This window comes from Mastigoproctus giganteus, chromosome 13 (genome assembly GCF_048544385.1).
Source record: "Mastigoproctus giganteus isolate SK-2022 chromosome 13, ASM4854438v1, whole genome shotgun sequence".
Classification (NCBI taxonomy): domain Eukaryota; kingdom Metazoa; phylum Arthropoda; class Arachnida; order Uropygi; family Thelyphonidae; genus Mastigoproctus; species Mastigoproctus giganteus.
In genome coordinates, this window is record NC_143587.1 from 65,514,912 (window position 1) to 65,537,279 (window position 22,368).

The following is a 22,368-nucleotide window of genomic DNA, read 5'->3' on the forward strand; positions in this document are numbered from 1 at the left end:
AAACAGTATTAATTTGTTATTCGTGCATTTATTTATTTGCCTTCGTTTCTGGCTGATTATCATCGAGCAGCTATCTGGTGCTTTTGTCTTTACAATAGGCAATTGCAAAGTCTCTAATATCTGACAAATTGGTCGTTTATGCTCATCCTTCCCCGATTTTATCGTCATCTTAAGGACGTTTGCGTTTTCATTGAGCAATAGAATAGTTCTTGTTGCGAAATATGTGAAACGTAGAGGGGCTATCTGGCCTGTCACATTCTTGTGTTACCACGCTCGTTATACGTCACTGTACATCGAATATCTACAAGCATCGGGTTATTATCTCATCGGCAGCTGTTAATAAAATAATAGTGGCTATACGTTTTGTGAATGTTCGGCGCTTATTATCAACGGCACGCATCCGTCGGAAGGAAATGGGGTCTTCAGAATTACGGGGAACACTTGCGGAGGGTGATTGGACTTTGATTACAGTTCCGAGTCATTTGAATATTGCACGTAATCAGGGGAATTCCCATCAACTTCAATTTCCTCATTATAGATGCCTTCGCGGTAAACACTTTTTTTTTTTTTTTATAGTCGTTTCTGCCTGAATATGCAAAGCTAATCTCTTTCTCTCCGTGCTCCTCAGCTTCTCTCCTTTTGTTTCTTCCGGTTTTTCATTTGTCCCTCTCCTCTCTCTCTCCACTCCTTGCTCTTCAGCTTCTCTCCTTTTATCTCTTTTGGTTTTTCGTTTTCTCTTCTTCCCCCACTCTATTTCTCTATTTCAATCTTCTAACCGTCTCCGTCTTTCTGATTCTTTCGCATATTCCTCCCTCATTTTCTCTCTCTCTCTCTCTCTCTCTCTCTCTCTCTCTCTCTCTCTCTCTCTCTCTCTCTCTCCTCGCTCGTCAGCGTCTCTCCTTTTCTTTCCTACGGTTTTTCATATTTCCTCTCTTCTCCTCTGTCCCTTTCTCCCAATCTCCTCGCCTCTCTTCTCTCTTTCTGTTAATTTCGCATATTCCTCCCCTATCTGTGCTCTTCGGCTTCTTTCCTTTTATCTCTTGCGGTTTTTCATTATCCTTCCTCCCTCTGTCTCTTGCGGTTTTTCGTTATCCTTTCTCCCTCTGTCTCTTGCGGTTTTTCATTATGCTTTCTCCCTCTGTCTCTTTCTCCCAATCTTTTCCCCTCTCTCTCTTTTTAATTCTCTCGCACATTTCTCCATCTCTCTCTCTCTTTTTAATTCTCCCGCACATCCCTCCATCTCTCTCTAATTCTTTTGCATATTCTCTCTCTCTCTCTCTCTCTCTCTCTCTCTCTCTCTCTCTCTCTCTCTCACATCTCACATGTTCCCTCCTCTCTCACTCTCTTTCAAATTCTCTCGCATATTCCCTTCTCTTTCTTACTCTTCAGCCCCTCTCCTTTTGTCTACTTCAGTATTTCATTTTTCCCTCTTTCCACCTTCTCTGTCTCTTTTCGCCCTTTCTGCTTTTCTCACATTTTCCTTTCCTCTCTGTTGTCACCCTCTCTCTGTCCTAGCTCTTCAACTACTCGCCTTTGTCTCCTCCGGTTTTTCATTTTCCCTCTCGCCCTCTAATACTTTCGCATATGCTCTCTCTCTCTCTCTATCACTAATTCTATTGCATATTCTCTCCTCTCTCTCTCTCTCTCTTTCTAAATCTTTCGCATATTCCTCTCTCTAGTTTCTCTCCTTTTGTCTCCTTCGGTTTTTAATTCCCCCCCCCCCCCTATTTCTGCCCTTTCTGTCTCCTCTCGCCCTTTCTCTCTTTCTGCTTCTCTCACATTTTCCTCTCCTCTCTACTCCCCTTCTCTCTCTGTCAATTTCATCTTCTCTCTATCTTAGCGATCTCTGTCTTAATCTTAATCTTGTTTTAATGTTATTCTTCAGTTTTGCTCCCCTTTGTCTCCTCGCTCTCTCTTTCAGCCTTTGTCTCCTCGCCCTCTCTCTGCCTTTCTCTCTTATCTAGTCTTGCTCTGTAGTCTCTCTCCATTTGCCTCCTACCTTTTTTCATGTCTTTCTACCGCCCCCCCCTCTAGCGGCTTGTACTTCATATTGCATGCAGCTTTTATCCCATTCAATCTCAATTTTTCTATTTCTTTTTGTGTATACCATTGACATATAAGAAGTATACGTGTAATATCTGATCCAGCGCTCTTTGAACCGGTGCTGTGATATAAGTCGATAAGTTATTCCCCTATATGAAGTCATGTCAGCCTGGAAATGTTATTGACAAGGATACTCTTTCGTTGTATATCCCCGATAAAGAATCACATACCGTGGACAAGTGTACACAAGCTACAATGGAGAACCGCAATCTCTCATAACATTTGCTTCGTCCGAGACCGGTGACCAGCAGCCATATACGTCTCCATGGATACGGCAGCAATGAAAGAGAAATTAACTCTACTTTTAAAGGTTGCATTGTAGCTTGTTTGATGGACAAAAATGAAAGTTGAATAGAACAAGCCAGAAAGAACGAGGAATGTTTTATTTTTTTCCAACTCCCTCCTTGCTACTTCTGACAATAAATCAAAGAAAGGGAAGAAGTGCCGTAATTTTTTTATAAAAACCGGAAATTTTCGATTTTTCCTTAAATTTTGGAATTTCAAACGTTTTCCCAGAATTTATTGCTGAGTCTATCTCTTTAAGGGCTCCCTGCCGTATAACGATGTTTCAAAAAAACAAGCCAGGGAGGGAGTTATATCGAAAATCCCATCCCATTGCGTCCACGTTTAAAAATATAACGTAAGGAAACCAGCGCCACCCATAGTGCGAACGTAGCAAAAAGAAATTCCAGGGAGCAGGTGTTTCCATCTGTACTATTAACGTGACTTAAAAAAAAAAAAAAAAGCGCTTTGAAAAATAATTAATGCCTGCAGCTATTTCTTACCATCATGATCATTTTAGTGCTACAAATCGCTTTCTCTTTGCCAGAACAGGAAAAAGATATTCCCGTGCATATGATATTTAGACTATAATGCTCTATTCTCGTGCCGCTTGAGCCTCTACACTAATGATCTCACATCATCATTTTTAGCGGTGTTATGCGGGATTATTTGTCCGCCACAGGTGGCGCCAGGGTGGGATTAATAATAAGTACACTGCCAGAGGGAATAGTGATACATTCGCGTAGAGTAAAACACAAACACGTTCCACTAATTGAAAATTACATGGAGCGCAATTCTATTGGTTCGTTTAAATGTGAGCCATCTGGCTGAATTTTTCTGAAAGTGTATCTAAGGATAGCAGTCAAGCGATATTCATATATTTTATAACTGTCGATATCTGATGGCCCTTACAGTAAAACTATATTAACCTTATTTGGGTAGACAACTTACTCCATAAATGATATCTCCTTTTTTTTTTTTTTTTTTTTTGAGGGAGGGTTCTGGAAACTGTCACCAGATGGGGCGAAAGTAGAATCCCACGATTGCTGACTTTTTTCCCATTTGAGTTAAACTACCCATATGCAAACCACTTTATTAATATGAATTAATATTGAATTAATATGAACAATTTATATATTAATATAAATTAAATACCATCTTTATTATTAAGATGGTATTTAATTTTTTTATTTAAACATTTATAAAGATTCAAATACAGATTTCAAAAATAATAAATGTATTTTATTTTGCTGCATCTAAATCATTACGCGAACAAACCTTGCATCTGAAAATTTTAATGTTGTAGCCCAGTTGTTCTGTTAAAGTATGGTGCGTGCGCAGTAATTTTTATATAATGCACATGCGCAGTACGTTTGATATAATGCGCACGCGCATTCAGTAAATTCTTAGTATTGTATTTATAATATTAAAACTGCTTAATTACCTAACAATACGTTTAATTATATCATAATTTTTTCTAAAATTCTTTAAATAAAGCATTAAATGGTATTTTGTAGTTCCATTTCTGCTTGTTTTCCATTACTGTATCTAAAAAAAAAAGTACGATAACCCTAAAAGTGTGTTTTTATAGAAAAGTAAATAAATTTAATATTTTCATTTAAACATCTATAAAGACCTACAATTTATAAAAAAAATATTTAATTTTCAGCACCTAAATTATTCCATGAACTTACTGATATCAGTTGAAAGTTGTAGTTTTGAGAGTATTATTTATCAAAAAATACTAATGTAGCGCGGTGGTTCGGGCAAAATATAGCGCCTGCGCAATACGTTTGACATGAACATAAAATTAAATGTGTCCTATGGATTTTTCGCCTGGATCAATGAGGAACATACACAAGTAAATGAGCAGAATCTCTTAATAAAGAACTTCCGCTGTATTTTTGTGCAATTGGTGCGCCACCTAACGATATAACCAGTACTACTTAATGGAGTTGCCAAAATAGAGGATTTGAACCCCGCCTGGAATATAATTGGGAAGTTACTCCACTGGAAGAGTTCAACAACACTCAAGAATCCCACTACCATTTTGGGATGGTTTGTGGAGTGTTGTTTCATCATTTCGTGTTTTCCCCTAAGGCAAGTGCCTCTTGGGTAGAAATTAAAGATTCCGTTAGTGTATACTCGCCCAGTCGTAAAATGAATCTGCCCTCGTTAACAGTATTCCTAATTGATGGACAATTATCGTCATTACGCAGAGGGTGTTTGAGTATCAGCGATGTTTTAACTTCTTTGCCACCTCCGGCAGAGAGGAAAGACACCGAGCGCGTGCTTCTAATTCATCTGGCAATGCACTAACAATGTATATTTAAACATGGCCACTTATTCACGACTGGTTGATGAGCAATGAATCCCCGATCGTTTAATAGCGACCGAGCACGGACATGGGGTGACGCAGAGCGTGAAAACTAAAGTTGGCCGTCTAAATTAACCGTCACGTCCATCCTATCTGGAATCGTGCCAAATCTCACCTGTTCCGCGAATTGAGAGAAGTGGCGGAAATGTGCCGCCTATTGTTATGTCTTAGCGAGGTGCTCTTCTGGTTCCTTTACATCAGTGAATCACTTCCGCCAGGTTTCCAAGTTTCCTACGGACTTCATTTAACGATTAGTGTCACCCTTTCAGATAAACTGCTGCGATTAAAAGTCAATGACTGTATTTTGTTGAACAAACGCAGAGTTAGCGATGTTTTCCTTTACACGTTACAGAAACAGACCCACTGGGGTGGGGGGAGGGAAAGAAACAGAGAGAGAGAGAGAGAGAGAGAGAGAGAGAGAGAGAGAGAGAGAGAGAGAGAGAGCGATAAACTCGAATTTGTACTCGATAATTTAATGGATGAAATATATAGCGCGATTTGTAACTGAAATTTCCAAATAGGCTAAATTTGTTTCTATTATCGCTTATACTTTTTTTTTTTTTTTTTCATTTCATATGCACATGCGCACTTGTGCTGGTGTTAATTATACAGAAACACAGAACGAAAAAGAAAAATCGATTTCGATACGTTGTTCCGCTTCGAAGAGGAGGTAAACAATGACTCACGGCAGGGGGGGGGGTGTTCCCTGTGAGGTAAGCTACTTGCGTTATGGAAATAACGGTTATGGTAGCTAGCAGCACCTGTTGTTCATAATGTAAGAGCTTCGTTCTGCCGGAGGATACAAGGGTTAAATGGAGATGAAACCTACGAAAATTGAATCTTGCACAGAATCGGATATGGTTCGGCTGACGGGTGCGTGTAAGGAACTGCTTATATATGTAGAAAGAGATGTTGTGGAAGCTCGAGCTCAAGAATATAAAAAGTGCTCGGCTGACACAGAATCAGATAGGAAATGGCACTCCAGCAAACGTAGAGAGAGAGAGAGAGAGAGAGAGCGCGTTATTTTTGATTTTTTTTTCCTTTTAAGATTTGTGTGCTGGCTGCGTATCTTTTGTTTTCGAACGGCATATACATTACAAAAGAGTAGAGGAGTTTATCATTTCCAGTTTCTTATTAGGAAGATATTCGACGTTAACTTTGGATGCTACCGGTTGTTTCTCGTTGAACACCAGCAATTGCCATCAGTTACTTAGGCACCAAAGTAATATGGTGGAATTCGCGTATAAATGCAGATTAAATCTGATCACATTGGTATCATAAAAATCTAACATTTCACTGTTCAAATCATTGTCACATTATCTTCATTAAACGGACAATGCCAATGATTTGAATCCTCATCTTAGTGACTATTATCTTAGCCCCCCTGGACTACTATCAATCATGCTGCTAGTCTCACCCCTTATCCAGCAAATCTGGTCACATATAAGTCTTTAATTCCTTCATAAGCTGTCAAATAGCAATATTCCATAACACAATCTCCGAGAGAACACTCGTCACTACTGTAAATATGCTCAAAGGACGTATTTCAGCTGCTGATTTGTGGGAAAAGGTTCACTGGAGAATCCCACTGTGTACTCTTCGAGTGACTCCTTCCCCTGCCTCTAAAAGAAACAAACTGCACAGTGCTAATAGATTCCTTCCTAGAAAATGCTGAAGGTCGCGCAGTCACTTGATGCGGATGTTTATAAATTTACCAATAAGAAGTATTGGAAATCTTAAAACATTGCTCTGTTCTTATGCTCTAATAGAGTAAGCCCACCCACATTCTTCTGTGTGTGATCAATTACTTAAGAAACTATTACATTATATTATCTCCTTTCACTTAAGGACCTGGATTCTGCCTACTTTCATGTTGGACTACTTAGCTGGTAACATTCTGTGTTTATTGTGATTATACAAATAGACTGTATTTATTATTCATTAGGCAGCATTGCTGTACTGGATATCAACTTCCTCCTTGACAGTAATTTATGCATTCCGTTAATCTCCTGGCGATATACTTGGCCTTGGTAGAAGCTTTGCCTACTTAGATGTACTTCTCTGTATATTTCTCTTCCTTCTTATGGTCTCGTGGGTTGCACAGTTGATATTATTACCTTCCTCTCCACACTGGGTGGAAAAGACTTGAGTGCGAATCCCATCAATGACATGAGGAATTTTTGTGGGCCTCTTTCACAACGTGGCTGAGTTAGCCGGTCTCAGATGAGAGTGTTATGGTTTTTTCCTCCTGGAAACTCAGGTTTTTCATCCAGCAAACAGAAAATCGACCACAGAATATACGAAATTTACAAATATAATATATAATCACAGTTTACCTTCCCTTAAAATTATAGTAGAAGAGAAAACAGTGATTTTGATCGCATATGAGGGAACCAATGCTTCGTTATGGGCTTAAATATACGATTCGTCAAAAGTATTTCAACAGTGTTTTGCCAAAACACTTCTTTAGCGTTATCAACAGCATATTATACTGTAAGATCATACTCAAGTGACATCTAGATGGGTGTCGAATGTTACATGAATCTTGCCGAATAAAATAAACAAGATCCGTTTACTGCTTTTTATGAGTATGAATTTTTATTCATATAAAGTAAGAAGTTGATCATTCTAAGCTTTTATGATCAAATCTGCTAGAGTTTTTAAACTGCTATAATATTTAGTATGTGTGTTGAGCACTAACGCTGCTAAGGCTGTGAGGTATCAGTAAATCGCGTTATGGTCGATTTTTGCCTTTCTGTGAAGAAAACCCACGCTCTCCTCGGCAACGTAAGACTTTTGTGGATTTATTGGATGATTGTTTTCTGCAGCAGCATGTTCGAGAGGCAACTAGAGAGGGTAATACTCTTGATCTGGTTATCAGCAGTGATCATTCGTGTATTAAGAATTTGCAGATAAAAGGAGCCACTAGGTGGCAGTGATCACAGTGTACTGACGTGGGATTTACTTAAAGATTTAATTACCATCAGGGGTAAAGGAAAGGGCTTTTGCTTCCGTAAAGGTGAGTACAGTGGTCTCCGACAGTTTTTAAATTCTGTACAGTGAGATCAACTGACGATGTTACCAACAGTAAATTCTAAGTGGGAAGCATTCAAGGAATTAATTGTGGATGCTACTAAAAGTTTCATACCTACTAAGAAATATTGTTCAAGGTTTAGGCCTAAATGGTTATCAAATGAACTAATGAGACTCGTGGCAGAGAAGAAAAATGCATGGGATGCATATAAATTATCAAGCGACTCAGAAGCCTATGGCAGATATAAGTTAGTCTGTAATCAGGTCACAAAGGAGGTTCGGCAGGCGAAGGCAGATTACGAGAAATCCTTGGCAAAATATGCCAAGAAAAACAGCAAGGATTTTTTTACTTATATAAACTCTAAAAGGAAGTGGATGAATGAGATTGGTCCACTTGATATCGATGGATCGACTGTTGATGATCCTGCCCAGATAGCAAACAAACTGAATGAGTATTTTGCATCTACATACACACGTGAGGAATTATTAAGGTTTGGAAATGGCAGAAGGTTATCAAATTGTAGCAGGGTACTTAATGATTTTGTAATAAATGAGAGCAAAGTGGAGGAGAAATTGTTGAAGTTAAACATAAGAAAAGCACCTGGGGTGGATGGGATCTATCCAATTATGAGAGCATCCTTGGACTGAGAGGAGGTCCCCACGGACTGGAGATGTGCAAATGTGTCCCCAATTCACAAAGGGGTATCGAAGGGTGACACGAGTAATTACAGACCGGTTAGTTTAACTTCTGTTCCGGGTAAAATAATGGAGTCGCTGGTTAAAGATGCATTGCAGGATCATCTAGACAAGACTGCAGTAATAATTCAGACACAGCATGGGTTTGTTAAGGGAAAGTCTTGTCTGACAAATTTGATAGGATATTATGATGTGGTTACAAAGGAACTGGATGCGAAAAATAATTTTGATATCATATATTTGGATTTCAGGAAAGCTTTTGACACTGTTGCGCATGGAAGACTATTGTACAAATTGGAGCAGAATGGTATTAAGGGTAAGTTGCTACAGTGGATAAGAGGATGGTTAAGTGCGAGAAGACAGAGGGTGGTAATCAATGGGTGCTGCTCTTCGTGGACTAAAGTTATTAGTGGAGTCCCACAGGGTTCTGTGTTGGGTCCACTGTTATTTTGTATATTTATCAATGATATTGATGAAGATATATCAGGCTTAGTGTCGAAGTTTGCAGATGTTACAAAGGTTGGCAGGGTTGTTAATGACAGTAATGGCAGTGTGCTACTGCAACAGGGTCTAGATAATTTGGGCAGATGGTCTGAGAAGTGGCAACTGAAGTTTAGCCTTGACAAATGCAAAGAACTGCATATGGGTAGAAGTAACCCCAGAGAAACGTACCAACTGTGTGGTACTACACTTAAGGTGGTAGAAAATGAAAAAGACCTGGGAGTAATTGTGCAGGCAGATATGAAGTTTTCTGAGTAATGCAGACAGGCTGCCAGGGCAGATCATGGGGTTTTGTCAATGATATATAGGAATTTTGCTAGCAGGGAAAAGGAGGTGATTATCCCTCTGTATAAGGCAATGGTTAGGCCACGCCTTGAGTACTTCGTGCAGGTCTGGAGGCCTCATTTTAGGAAGGATGTAGATTTGCTGGATCGTGTACAGAGAAGAAGGGCAACAAGATTGGTGAGGGGAATGAAGGGATCCTCTTACCAAGAGAGGCTTAAGTTCTGAAAATTGCAGTGGCTGGAAACTAGGCACCTGCGCGATGATCTGATTGAGGTGTATAAGGCCTTGAATGGGTTGAACAGGCTGAATTCTGATGGGATTGTTCAGATTACGAACCTTAAGGGGGCATAAATTCAAATTAAGAAAAGACAGATGTAGAATAGATGTGCGGAAATTTGCCTTTAACCAGCGAGTGGTTAATTGCTGGAACAAACTTCCATTTGTCGTTGTGGAAGTTGATGGACAGGCATTTTGGAGGGAATGGTATGATTTTTTTTTTTTGGCTGATGCTGCATAAGCTCATACACTTGCTTTCTTGTATCACATGCCACTACTACTACTACGTCTCATAAAATATTCATCGCGTTATTGATTGGATTCGAACCCAGGCCTCTTTTGCTCGGTACGTAGAGCATGGTGATTAGACTAACTGTGCATTTAGTTGACCTAAATAACTGCCTTCGCGATTCTCCCAACGTTATGTACACCTGCTAGATGTACATAATGCTGGAAGATGTTAGCCTACTCGTATCAGCTCCCCTATTGTGTTTGATTTGATTTCTTAAATGGACTCAATGTTGGGATGGCTAAAAGTTGCATGGACCAAAGCGATTGAATGAGTAGGCTGTGGCACGACAGAAATGTTTTTGTCAGTCAAAAATTGTCCGGACGGCGAGTGACGTGTGACGCGGCGCATTGTCTTGTTGAAGGAGCGAACCATTTCGTCATTTTTACAGTAATTTATGGCGGATTGACTCTCTCACCCGTTATAAAACTTCTTGGTAGTACACTGCATTAATAGTGTCATTTTGCAGAACAAATTCTGGCAACACCATCCCTTCATTTAAAAAAAAAAAAAAAGCAATCAATACGACCTTTACGTGTGATTTTAATTACTGTGCATTTTCGGATCTTTCTGACGACGTTGTTTTCCAATGGGAGCTGTGACTGATCCAAGACTCATCACCTATTATAATTTTTGTTAAAAATTAAAAATGAAAGGCTGAAACTTGGTGTGCTTATGCTCAAACGATATAATTGTATGCCCCTTTCAGATCTTTCAGCTAGGCTATGCATTCAAGAACTTTTTTTTAAAACCAAACGTGTACATACACGAGTGCGTGTTTGCGTGGAAGATGCAAAAAAAAAGATATACTTGATGCGAAAGAGCCTTTTCCGACGACCTGGCGCAGTATTAGCGGTTTGAATTCTATAAAATCAGTTGATGTGGATGTAATGAAAACTGAAGCATTTTACAAGGGAAAGAAAACGGAAAGAGCTGCTACCGCTGCTCCTACTACTACTGCCTAGATTGAGTTAAGCGGCAAAAAGAGGGAAAATTAGACTCGGGGGTACAGAAGGGAAAAACTGACTTCTTAGTGATAGCTGCCTAAAAGCGTCTGCAATTGAAGAGCTGATAAAAGTTTCAGGACGTAAACGGACGCCTAACACGCAGTAAATGCAGAGAGAGAAATACGCGCAGAAGGTAAAAGTTGGAGGTAAAGTGAAAAATCACAGGAAAGAACATTAAAATCCATCTGAGAAATGGATCCATTAAAATGCAATTTATCTGGCTCCCTCTAGCAGATATGAAGTTAACTAATGTCCTACTGTCATTCAGGGCGAGGTAATATAATTGTCAGCATAATGGACGGCCAGATGATCTATCAGACTTACAGTTAAGGGATCTTAACAAATTCGGAAAGGAAGTCATAATGACGTTAGAGGCAGTCACGATCTTTAAAAGTGTTCCAAGGTCGGTTGTCCTGACTACTGTAATAGAACTTAGCATCGATCAATGGCAGCACCATCCTGCAACCTTAATATATGGAATTCTTTTAGTTTTGATGTTGTTCTGGAGAAGCTAAAGTTAGTTCATCGGAATCCTTATAACATATAGCATTCAACGCCATCTAGGGGGGGGGAACGTGCAAAGCGTGATTGGTCTCGATGCCTTGAAGAAACAGCAAATATTAAAGAAAATAAAAATGGATGAAAGAGAAATGCGTAAATATGGTTGAATTTTCCCTTAATTTCTTTTCGTAGGTATACATAAATTTCCTGGCTGTAACCCAGTGCCTCTTAGAAAAACAATATGGCGGACTGAGGACAATCGAGGATAATAATATTTCTGTTGTTTTTTTTTTTTTTAATTCATTCTGGAAGGCTTATGAATGAGTTCAGTGCAATCTTCAAACGCAGACACCTCATGGTTATCCACCGGGATCTCTTCGAAGTATAATTGCAATCACTGGAAGCATTCCACAAGGGGACATCTCCTCCTTTCGAACACTATTTACAGTCATCATGGATCCCTTCTTATCAATGAACAAAAATATAATTTCAACATAAAATTCTTTTTATCTCTGAAGATTCGAACTCTACTGTCGTATCTGGTAAAAAAAACAAAATTAGCACGAAAGACTCCAAAATAACTGTGCTCAATTGAACTGAACATTAACACAGAAAATTCGTGCTAATGGATTGCGTGTTCAACAAGCGACAAAGATCTAAGGATAATGTGGGACGCTAAGATGTTCTTTATTTTCCACTTCGAAGACATGAGAACAAAATACGAATATGCATCCATAAAACTGCGGTCATAAATCAGAAGTCATTATCTGATATGTCCAGAGATTCGTTGTGTCTATAATTATCTATGCTTTAGTTATCTGGTTGTCTTCCTCCTCTCCATCGTATCTGGAGTGGCACTAAATTTTGGAATATTGGCCTTTTCTAATGCTGAATCCTAATATTTTAACCTTTATCCCTTCCCCTTGTTACTAGCATACTAGATTCCCCTAAAATAGGTGACGCCATCAAATACAGTAGGTTGGTTGTCACTGCATGCTTTGATAGTTGGTTATCGTAGTAAGCCTATACAACAACTACAAACTGGTCCCGAGAAACTATGCTCGAACACAAGGTACAAAACCAGAATCCTAAACAACTCAGCCTTGATCGAATTTTACTGACGCAGAAGAGATTAGTATTAATGGAACCCGAAAAAATAGTAGGAGACCTGTACAACCAACCAGGATCATATCCAGGCCTCGTCCTTCAACGGAGATGCTGCCATTTGAGATTTAACCAGTGCTGTCATGGCAATGGGGCTTTGCTTCGAACTATGCAGAGAGTGACCAATTCCTCTGGACCCCCTCCTTTTGAATGGCAGTTGTGATGTGTCTTTACCATGGGATCTGTAAACCTTCGATGCTTTTGCTTTTTGATCTACTATTTCAAAATTTTCAATTCAATTTATCATTCTATTGAGGAAGTGGATCTCGCAGTAAGGATAGCCCTCGTGGGTATCGAAGTGAATATAATCACCGTACTCTCCACACTGGGTAGAAAAGACTTGAGTTCGAATCCTGTTAAAGACGTGAGGAATTTTTATGGGCTTTTGCACAACCTGCTGAGTTAGCTGGTCTCAGGTTTTTCGTCCAGCAAACAGACAAATCTACCAAAAATACATGCAGTTATCTGAATGCCCTTATCTGAATTAAATAAATAAATAAAATCAGTGCTTAAGATTTTAGAACCCAATCAAAAGTTATAATCTGGTTGGTTGTACAAGTCTCCTACTGTGATGCAAGCAAGCTACTGAGTATTTTGTTGAAAACATAATAATAAACTGAAAATATCCACACGAAAACAAAGAGCCAAATAGTCAGCGTGTAAGTCAGAATTAAAAGGGAAGATGATAGAACAAGTAGTGAAGTTTAGCTATTTTTTTGAGTACAGTCTACGAATAATTTAAGATGTAGAAGGACAAGCATTAAAAGCGAGTAGAATATCGGAGGGTTAAATAACATAATTTGTATCAAATGAAATATTAACTATAACGAGTTGCCCTAATATTTCATTAATTACAAACAAATATTTTTAAGTAAATGGCAGAATAACCTTCTGACAATGTTTGTTTTTAAAAGTAGTGAAAAATGACACTGCTAAAAGGTTAACGTTATTCAATCCATTGTCTATTAAATACGGTGATGTCCTTTGTATTCTCTTTGTGAACTCCTCTGACCATATATGGTTGTTCAGAGTATAAACAGAAAATGTATTTATATTTTTCTTAATTTGTCATTTACTGAAAAAAAAAAAAGTTGTTTGAAAGTAGTGCAGTACCAGGGCAACTCGTTGTGAAAGCAGAGTTTGTTCTGCTGCTAGCGATAAGACCATTATATTAACAAGGCAGGTAAATCCTGTTGGTCCCAAACACACAAGTTTTAAACGTGAACTTTGAAAACTTTCTTTTTAAACTATTTGTTATTCTGATGGCGGCGCCACCTACAATGAAAATCGCTTCACGTCTCAAACAGAAGACAAAAAGCCATTATACCAGAATGAGTTGTAAGTGAAATCAAAAGAACATGTAACTATTTCTCGGATTTAACGACACCCCTGGTAAGTGAGGACGAGGGAATACAGAGCGTATGACGTCTCGAGACTGTGTAATGATGATTTTTGCTATTTCTTCGAACTTTGTGCGCGGAATTTAATAAGAAAATGTGCGCTTCTGATAGAATGGGAGGCTTTTATTTTCGTAGTTGTAAACTGGGTCAGAAATAGTGAACCACTTCGTGTTTGGGGTTCTCAACTCTCGTAATCTCCAAGTGAATGGTTTTTGCGATCTGGCGTAGAGACGGACGGTGTGAAACTGTTTGCTCAACCGACACTGTGGCTTTAGCTCTTTCTTCTCTGTTTGTAAGGTATTTGTTGGACAGACGTGAACACTTCGGGAGAAAACAAGAGAGGATGGTGGAACATGGAAGAAAATGGCCATCGAAGGAGATAAAAAATAAGAGAGAGACAAAACCATGGCTGGTTTTGTCTGTTAATGACATATTGGTTGTTAATACTGTTAAGCATTCTGTTATATTTGTAAATAAACATTGAAAGTTTAATTTTAACTAAGTGATAAACGATGTTTACTACTAGTTTTTGAAATTAGAGGTTTAGATGTTTATTATTGTAATAAAGGTCGCTTTAAGACTCATAAAATAAACAGTAAAAGGTCGGCGGTAAAGAAACTTGTTTCTTTAAGGCTTTGAGAGAGTTTTTCTCCTTCTAATTTTATAATAATGGTTTAAAACCTCTACTTTACCGATATTATATTATGGCTGCAGTATTTGGTGTCATTATAAAAATCAGATTAAGGATTTACTGAGGTTTTTGCGTTATCGACTGAGATTGGAGTATAAAAAAAAAAAAAAAAAAAATGGCGTAGAAGCATTGATTGCCAACAATTTTTACTTTCATCGCAGAAGTGAAGAACGTTGATGGACTGTCGATTTTTAAATAGGGATTATTATGAATAGTTTTAACGCAAACTTTATTCAAAATTAAATTTCCCTCAAACTTACTCGTATATAATCTGAGAAAAACGAATTATGGCCATAACCATTAGTTCAATCGTGTGGGATAATTGATCAATATAACATATATTTTATTTAATTTCACAGTGCCTACTTACCCACCGATGAGGCACTAACTACCGCCGAAACCGTGGTCGGGATACCAGCGTAAATTTGAAATAAATAGCAATATAGTGTTTTTCATTGGAGCAGGGCTTTTGATTTAAAGTGCGTAGTGCAATACCAAGGAAACTCTTGGTGGAGTTCCTCCACAATTAAAAAAATAATAGTTTTACGCATGCAGTTTCGTAAATCACCATATATACACTAGTGAAAAAATAATGTTTCCCTTGTGACTGCTTGCACTCTGTAATATGTTTGTTGTTGGTGGGGGTCGTTCCAGTTGTGTGATCGAACCTTTACGAGGCTCATCATCACGCAGATTTCCTACAGACAGCATCCGGCGAGTCCAAGCAATTTGGTGGCACTCAGTGACAGTTAATGGGCGAAATTAGACGCTACGTTTCGTCATGCAGGACAACGGAATTGATGGATGGAACGCTGCAATAAGCGGTGCATCAGCAGTGATCTGCCACATCCATCAGTGCATGGGCAGTGCAAAAAAAATTGGACAACCGATTAATTTTCTTTTAGTCTGCCACGCGCGCTGATGTATTAGACTCGAGCGGAAGAGCTGTGGGGAAAACTATGCTACGCGCGAGACCTCGCGGTAATGGAAAGCTGTAGCTGCTTTTAGCTCCTGCCTTGTCCTGTGTGCAACCATTACAGACACCTGGTCTGGTGTCGGAAAGGGGGTGGGGAGAGGAGGGGAGGAGAGGCAGGTATGGGGCTTCTTCCGAACTTCCTCATCCCCGACTCATTAAACAGCAAATACCTGGGAAGATAATGGACGAGATCCTACTCTTGCCAGTCGCTTCAACATTGACGAGAGAGGGCGTATTGACCGATTGCAACCTTCGGCTGTGTTCGCTCTTTTCGTCACGTGATAGGCAAGAGTGGCACCTTCCAGATCAAAGAGATCGTTTGATATGGTCCATTGCTAAGTCAAGTTCTTCCCATTTCTAATGTGGCCATTTGGTGCTTTCTTAAATTTAAGGAGTACCGAGTTGTTTAACTTACCGTATCTACTTCAAGGCAACCAACGGCATGCGCTGCTTTTTGGGCATTGTGGCCACACAAAAGTCACTGCAGTAACCTGAAAATAGAAAGGAGAAATCCATTTAAGAGCACATTTTTAGATGAACGATTTATGTTAATATTTAGTTGTGCTGAACACAGCAAGTGTTTTATTCTAACGTATGTGATCTTTAATTATTTGTAAAGTAATCTGTGAATAGAATTGACAGACAATTCAGAACGATTGATACTTATAATTCTAATTTGCTTCTCTCAAAGAATTCGAAGATCTCTCTCTATCTTTCAATTCGTTTATATATATAATGCCTCCCCCCCCCAAAATATTTGAAACTCCGACATTATTAAAGTATTGTTAACCCAGTCAACCCTATGCAAAAAAGAAGCAGCTCGAAAATTGCCAAGGACCACTACAAATATCAATAGCAGCTAATATGGACAATCAAGTCGTAGGCGATATCAATTGGCTGAACTTTTGACAAGCTTGTCAATCGAGAATACCCTTTTAGAGAGGCAAACTGACCCTTCTCTAAGTCTAAAAGATGCAGCTGACATCTGAAGCCGAAAATTTTTATATGAGTTTGTAATTTGTTAATATTGGAAGGTTTGAATCCTTCTGCAATTGATCCAGAAGTCTTCCTGTCTCTCACCAAAGGATGCACATACATGGATTTTGAACTGAAAGCAACAAATGGCCCTATTGAAACTAACGTGGTTCACTCACTAAAAGGGAACCTTCCTTTCCCCAGTTTGCCACTCTACCAAAATTACCAGCCAGTATGACTAGTATACAATGATCCAGTTATTAAAGTTTTAAATAATCTTATGTTGTGTACTGATAAACTGATATAAAGAATCGCTAAAAATGCCCTTGAGTTATCCAGCTGTAACATCCGGAAAACGGCAAGTAAAACGTTTGAATTAATTAAAATAGCATTAGATAATGATACCAGGAGCCATACAAGAATATCTGAGCGATTACATCAATTTATAAAAAGCGACGAACATCATTTGCAGTACCATCATGCCCCACCACTACAACACTCCTGCCCACTCAGCACAACAGCATTTTCATCCAAATACGATATCACAAAATGCCATATACCGTGACTCCTCATAATCGTCTAGTTTCCCGAAACAATTTTTTATATTTCTTATTTAAACAAAATACTTTCAGGAAAATAAAGCATTTCGTGTTTTGAATTTCATTTTAGCTTTTTAACTCCAATTTTTCATCCCTAAAACACAAGAAGATCGACTATAAAATGCACAGACACGATATAATGCTTCTCTCTCTATTAGGGTTTTAAAAATGCTAATTCGAATTTAAATAACGATCCCAAATTTCTCTTGTAATACCAGAGGTATTACAAGCTCCATAGTCTGTTGTCTGGCTCTATAACAGTAGATCCGATAATGGACCCTGGAAACAGACCATTAAGGCCTTAACTCCACTATTTCATCTCTGCCAAAGCCTGCAGTTCATCTAATTTAATATCCAGATCTTGTCTGGACTGCGATTGTTCGAATATTTCTCTATCATGCAACTGCGCACTGTTCGAAGACAACCATAAAAATGGTTGCTTGTATTAATCTCTCTTGTTGAAAGAGATAGGATAGCATCGTTAAACAGAAAGCATCTGCACACACACACACGAAGAAATATTGACTGACATCGTTTTCTTTGCATTACGTAAAGGATGAAACCCTACAGTAGACTTGGCTCATTCTAGGCTCCCTGATGGGAGGTTGTTTTTTCCCTCTTTCACTTTAGATATTGATATTTGATATCCGAATGGAAAATTCGCCATTTCAACGCGGAACAGGTGACTTACAGTTTAGATAGATGTTTTGCTTTTTTTAGAGTTTTTTTTTTGGTTTGTTTTTGTTTCCTGTTAGAGTGAATTGAGTCAGATTTCTCTCAACTCTAGTTAAAGGAAATAGGACCTTACGCTTTATCTTTCATGCTCTGTCATTCGAGTATTTCAATGGTACAAGAAACTATGCAGCTTCTTCAACATCGCTTTTTTTTTTTTTTTTTGCAATGCGAGATTTTCTTATGATAAAGCATGTCTATGAATTCTTATTTTCTAAATAACGAGTGGAAAACAGCTACAGTATAAAGGAACTATAAAAACAAACTACGATATAAAAAGTAATGAGCATATTATTTATGATGCAGAAGGTTTAACGATTTCTCCAAGTATTCTGTTGTTGTCAATAATCGAATAGTATTAGTATTAATATTAGCCACACAGGATACCTGAAAATGAAAAAATATCTCAAAAACATTGATTCTGCAACATGATGCGAAAATGAATAGTTTTACGTTAAGATTATCACTAAATATAATACCACTCTTATACCACGTGATTTAATAATATAATTTATTAAGCTATTCGCCTAAACTACTATGCATTAAGGTAACGTTTCAAGTCTCTTACCGAAACCCATCATCAGACCGTGCTGCTGACAGACTCCTCTTACCGATGCTCACAGAAACTATGAGGTATGCACTTCAGGTTTTTGGGAGCATCGGCAAGAGGAGTCTGTCAGCAGCACGGTCTGATGATGGGTTTCGGTAAGATACTTGAAACGTTACCTTAATGTATAGTAGCTTAGGCGAATAGCTTAATACACTATATTATTAAATCACGTGGTATAAGAGTGGTATTATATTTAGTAATAATCTTAATGGAAATCAACCACGTAACGTCCTTCCCTAACTATATTGAATAGTTTTAATTTATTTTTCTGATGTCCCTCTTGAAGTCCAGTAAGTTGTTAGAATTTGTACACTGTCCACCAAAATATTAGAAAAGCGGACATCGCAGTATATGAGCACTTCCATAACTAGTCTTAAATGTGCCTTACATTTTAAAATAACATCGTAAATCTCAAATTACAATGCTGGATATTACACGAAGCAATCTAATTGGAAAAGTCCTTCATTTAATAATCTATGGATACGAGCTTAACTTTTAAAGGAGCTGCATAGCAGCGGTATTGTCCTAGAAAACCATCCTTTTTTATATGATTCAGCTATTTTGTTTAAGTATTCTTCTATTAACGGATAAAATGAATCAATGGTTTCTTGGATAGAAACTGTTTAGGTGGACTGATTGATGGTAACGTGAGCGACTACTGGAACTTGACCTTCCTGTAGTTGTACCCATTGTGCTCCTCTAATGTCTTACAAGCCTCAGTTCTTTAAGCAGAGATGGACGTTGATCATAATGATGCGAAATCCTCAGACAAAAAATTTTTCTTATAGTACCGAGATCAGTTATTACAAGATGGCGTCAATCTTGACGCATCAGCAAAGCTCTGCCTTTCCTTTGATTACTGGAAGTTTGCAAAGGGAAAGATTAGACTAACAAATTATTTCGTGAGTGTTAAGTTAATTAGGTATTACTCGGATTCAACCCTACCTTCGCCTACAGTAACTATACGAATCTGCAACCTCAGCTTGGGATTACAAATTCGTAGTAACCATGACAACCGTTGGATATTCGTATTCTAAATGCGCGGATTAAAAATAATAAAAAGCAATAGAAAATTCCTAAAGATCCTTTGCTGGATGGATAAAACTGTCGCTGCTAGTTTCTTAATGAACATATTTCACAGTCTTAAATTTTCAAATAACGACCGAATGTTGGATACTACACAAAAGAACGCTAGAGCTTTTACCCTAGTGTCATCTCGGAGCTCAGGCGAAAGAAAATTAGATGACGTCACCTAGTTGGCTGAAGCGACTGTCTTATGTGTGTCATTTTGTCAGTCAGCAAGCCAAAAAGTAAAAAGCTCGGCTGTACTCTACACATTGGAAGCGATGCGGAGGGTGTTACTGAGCAATCGACGCTTACACAGACAGGGCGTCAAGTCACGAGTTGTTCCTTAAGAAATCATGAGCTGTTTTCTTTACATAGAGGAACAAGAGACAATCACGAGTTAGTTCATTATTGCAGCTGTTGGATGAAGATGGTGGGAAAATGTCCTGATTCAGCAGAATTTTTCTCTGACGATGCACTTATAACATGGAGACTTAGTACAGACTTAACTTCCACTTTTTTTGTTTGTATGAAAGTAAACAGTAAAAAAGAGTGGAGGGTTTTTATCGATTGCAAGATTCATTCTTCATAATTTTCTTTTAAGAGTCGCAATCACAAGAAACAGTAGACGCTTTAAATTTATGAGCCACGTTGATTAAAACACATTCAAGTCAAAAACGCATAATTTTTTTAATAATTATATTATATAAATTACCATTCGGTGTAATTTACAGTTAAAATTAATATATTTTAAATTAATAAATTATAATTAAAGCAATATAAATAATTTAATATTTTATAAAACATTTCTTAAATAAGAAATTGTATTCAATAACGATTCAGCTAATTTATTTAATTGAACGTTTCCCAAAATGTATCATGATATACCGTAGATGTACAGTGGGTCCCAAAAGTTTAGAAATAAACTAAAAAAAGTAAATAAATCAATAACCCTTTTATTAGATTTTGTTAAAACGCTAGCCACTCATTCGTCTTCATATGCTTTAAAGCATAAAGACCGGACAAATTCTGAAGGTAAAGAGTTTTCAAATGTGCATGAGCAGGCAATAGCGCGTCAATAATCCATGAAAATCCTTAATAAATGAAAATATAACATACGTTAGTTCATCTACCTTACTTCTCCATAATTACAGCGAAACAGTGTCTTTTCCCTACCATAATTTACTTGCAAAAGAAATCAGAGATATTCAAACCCACCTATCAGACCAACGATTTAAATAACATTTTCATATTTCATAAACAAATTTATGAAATATATAGTCTCTATCAATACACAAAGACGAAATTGTCAGTGCATTCGCGGTATTTGTACCATCAACAAAAATTGGATTACGAGGAAATTTTTATTAAATTTAATAGCGAATGACAAGACAGGCGTAATGGATGCTCTCACCATAACGAAGTATCTATTAGAATATCCACAAACATCTTTCGAAAGTCTGGTGTTTAGATAAAATGTAACAGCAAATCCCAACCTATCTTTTCGAAAGCAGTGCAATAATAATGCAACTCGTTACAAAAGGCAATATTGTTTAAAATTTTTATAATTAAATTTAATTATATTAACTATATATCATTATTATGTTATGTTGATTACGAGTGTTTATATTAATTATAAAATGGGTTAGCGTTAGTATTAATAAATAATTTAATGAATTAATAAATTAGACATATACTCTAAACCAGTGGTTTTCAACCGGGGTGTCACGGCATCTAGGATGCCGCAACAACATTCTAGGGGTGCCATGTAATTTGGGTTTAAGTTACTTAAATTTAATTTTTTTAAATTTATATATTTATTTCATTATAAAAAGGTACATCCTTATTATTGTGTTCCCTAAACCACAATGACAGTTTTTACTTATGTCAACTGATCATTCTATTTACAATTCCAAAATAAAAAATAAAAAAATACAAAAAAACCTCAAGTTATAAAAGATAACACTTTCATTACATGCAATATAGCGACACAACCTTTTGGACTTGTATCGAATTAAGCTCGACAATATATTTGGCTACTAGGAAGAATTTTCTATATCTTACCTATATGAGTTAGGATTTTCTGTACTTACCACTATAAAAACTAACAAGAGGGAAAGACTACAAACAATTGAGGAAGAAATGAGAGTATGTCTCTCCAATATTCCACCTAATATCAAAAAGATCTGCGAATCACGCTAGGCACAAATATCTCACTGAAAAGTTACATAAACCTAGTGTTTAAATACCTTCCATCGTACGGTATCTTCTTAATTTTGTGGTGATCTATAATTGATGTTTATTTAGTACCTCTATATAAGGAATGAATTTATTATATAAGTACTGTATACATAATTTGTATTATGAATTATAATTTTGTTTATAATTATATTATTATAATAACTATCATATAATGTTTTTTTTAAATATTATACTGTATATATATATAAAATGGCCCAGGAGAGTCAAGGATCGAGTAGCTTACAAGAGGAACTGACCAGTCAGAAGACTGAATCACTGATGCCGGTTATATATATAGCAGAGAAAGAATCGGATCTAACAGACAGAAAATTCGGGAGCCACAAAATAAAATAAATTACTTAACGGTGCCATTCTTAAAAAAACAGGTCGAAAACCTTAAACGAAGGAAGTAAACTTATTTCCAACATCAAAAAATGTATTTTAATATAAAATCTCCATAGATAAAATTTCACCTCACATTGCTGGGCATTTTGCTAAAATACTCTTAAATTAAGAAAAAAAAAAAAAAATGCGTATAATTCATATTATTTTCTATCATTCAATG

The 22,368-nt window shown here is 37.3% G+C and overlaps 1 protein-coding gene across 7 annotated transcripts in view; it reads right to left on the reverse strand.

The window, feature by feature from the left end:
- Positions 1-22,368, reverse strand: part of LOC150076131 (irregular chiasm C-roughest protein-like) — a 565,240-nt gene that overhangs the window by 309,127 nt on the left and 233,745 nt on the right. For 6 of the 7 annotated variants that reach the window (XM_090388091.1, XM_090388094.1, XM_090388090.1 and 3 more), the window contains one exon: positions 15,997-16,072. The exons of the other annotated variant lie outside the window; for it this stretch is intronic. The gene's annotated coding sequence lies outside the window, so the exon portion shown is untranslated. The remainder of the gene's footprint in view (positions 1-15,996; positions 16,073-22,368) is intronic. 7 annotated transcript variants of the gene reach the window in all.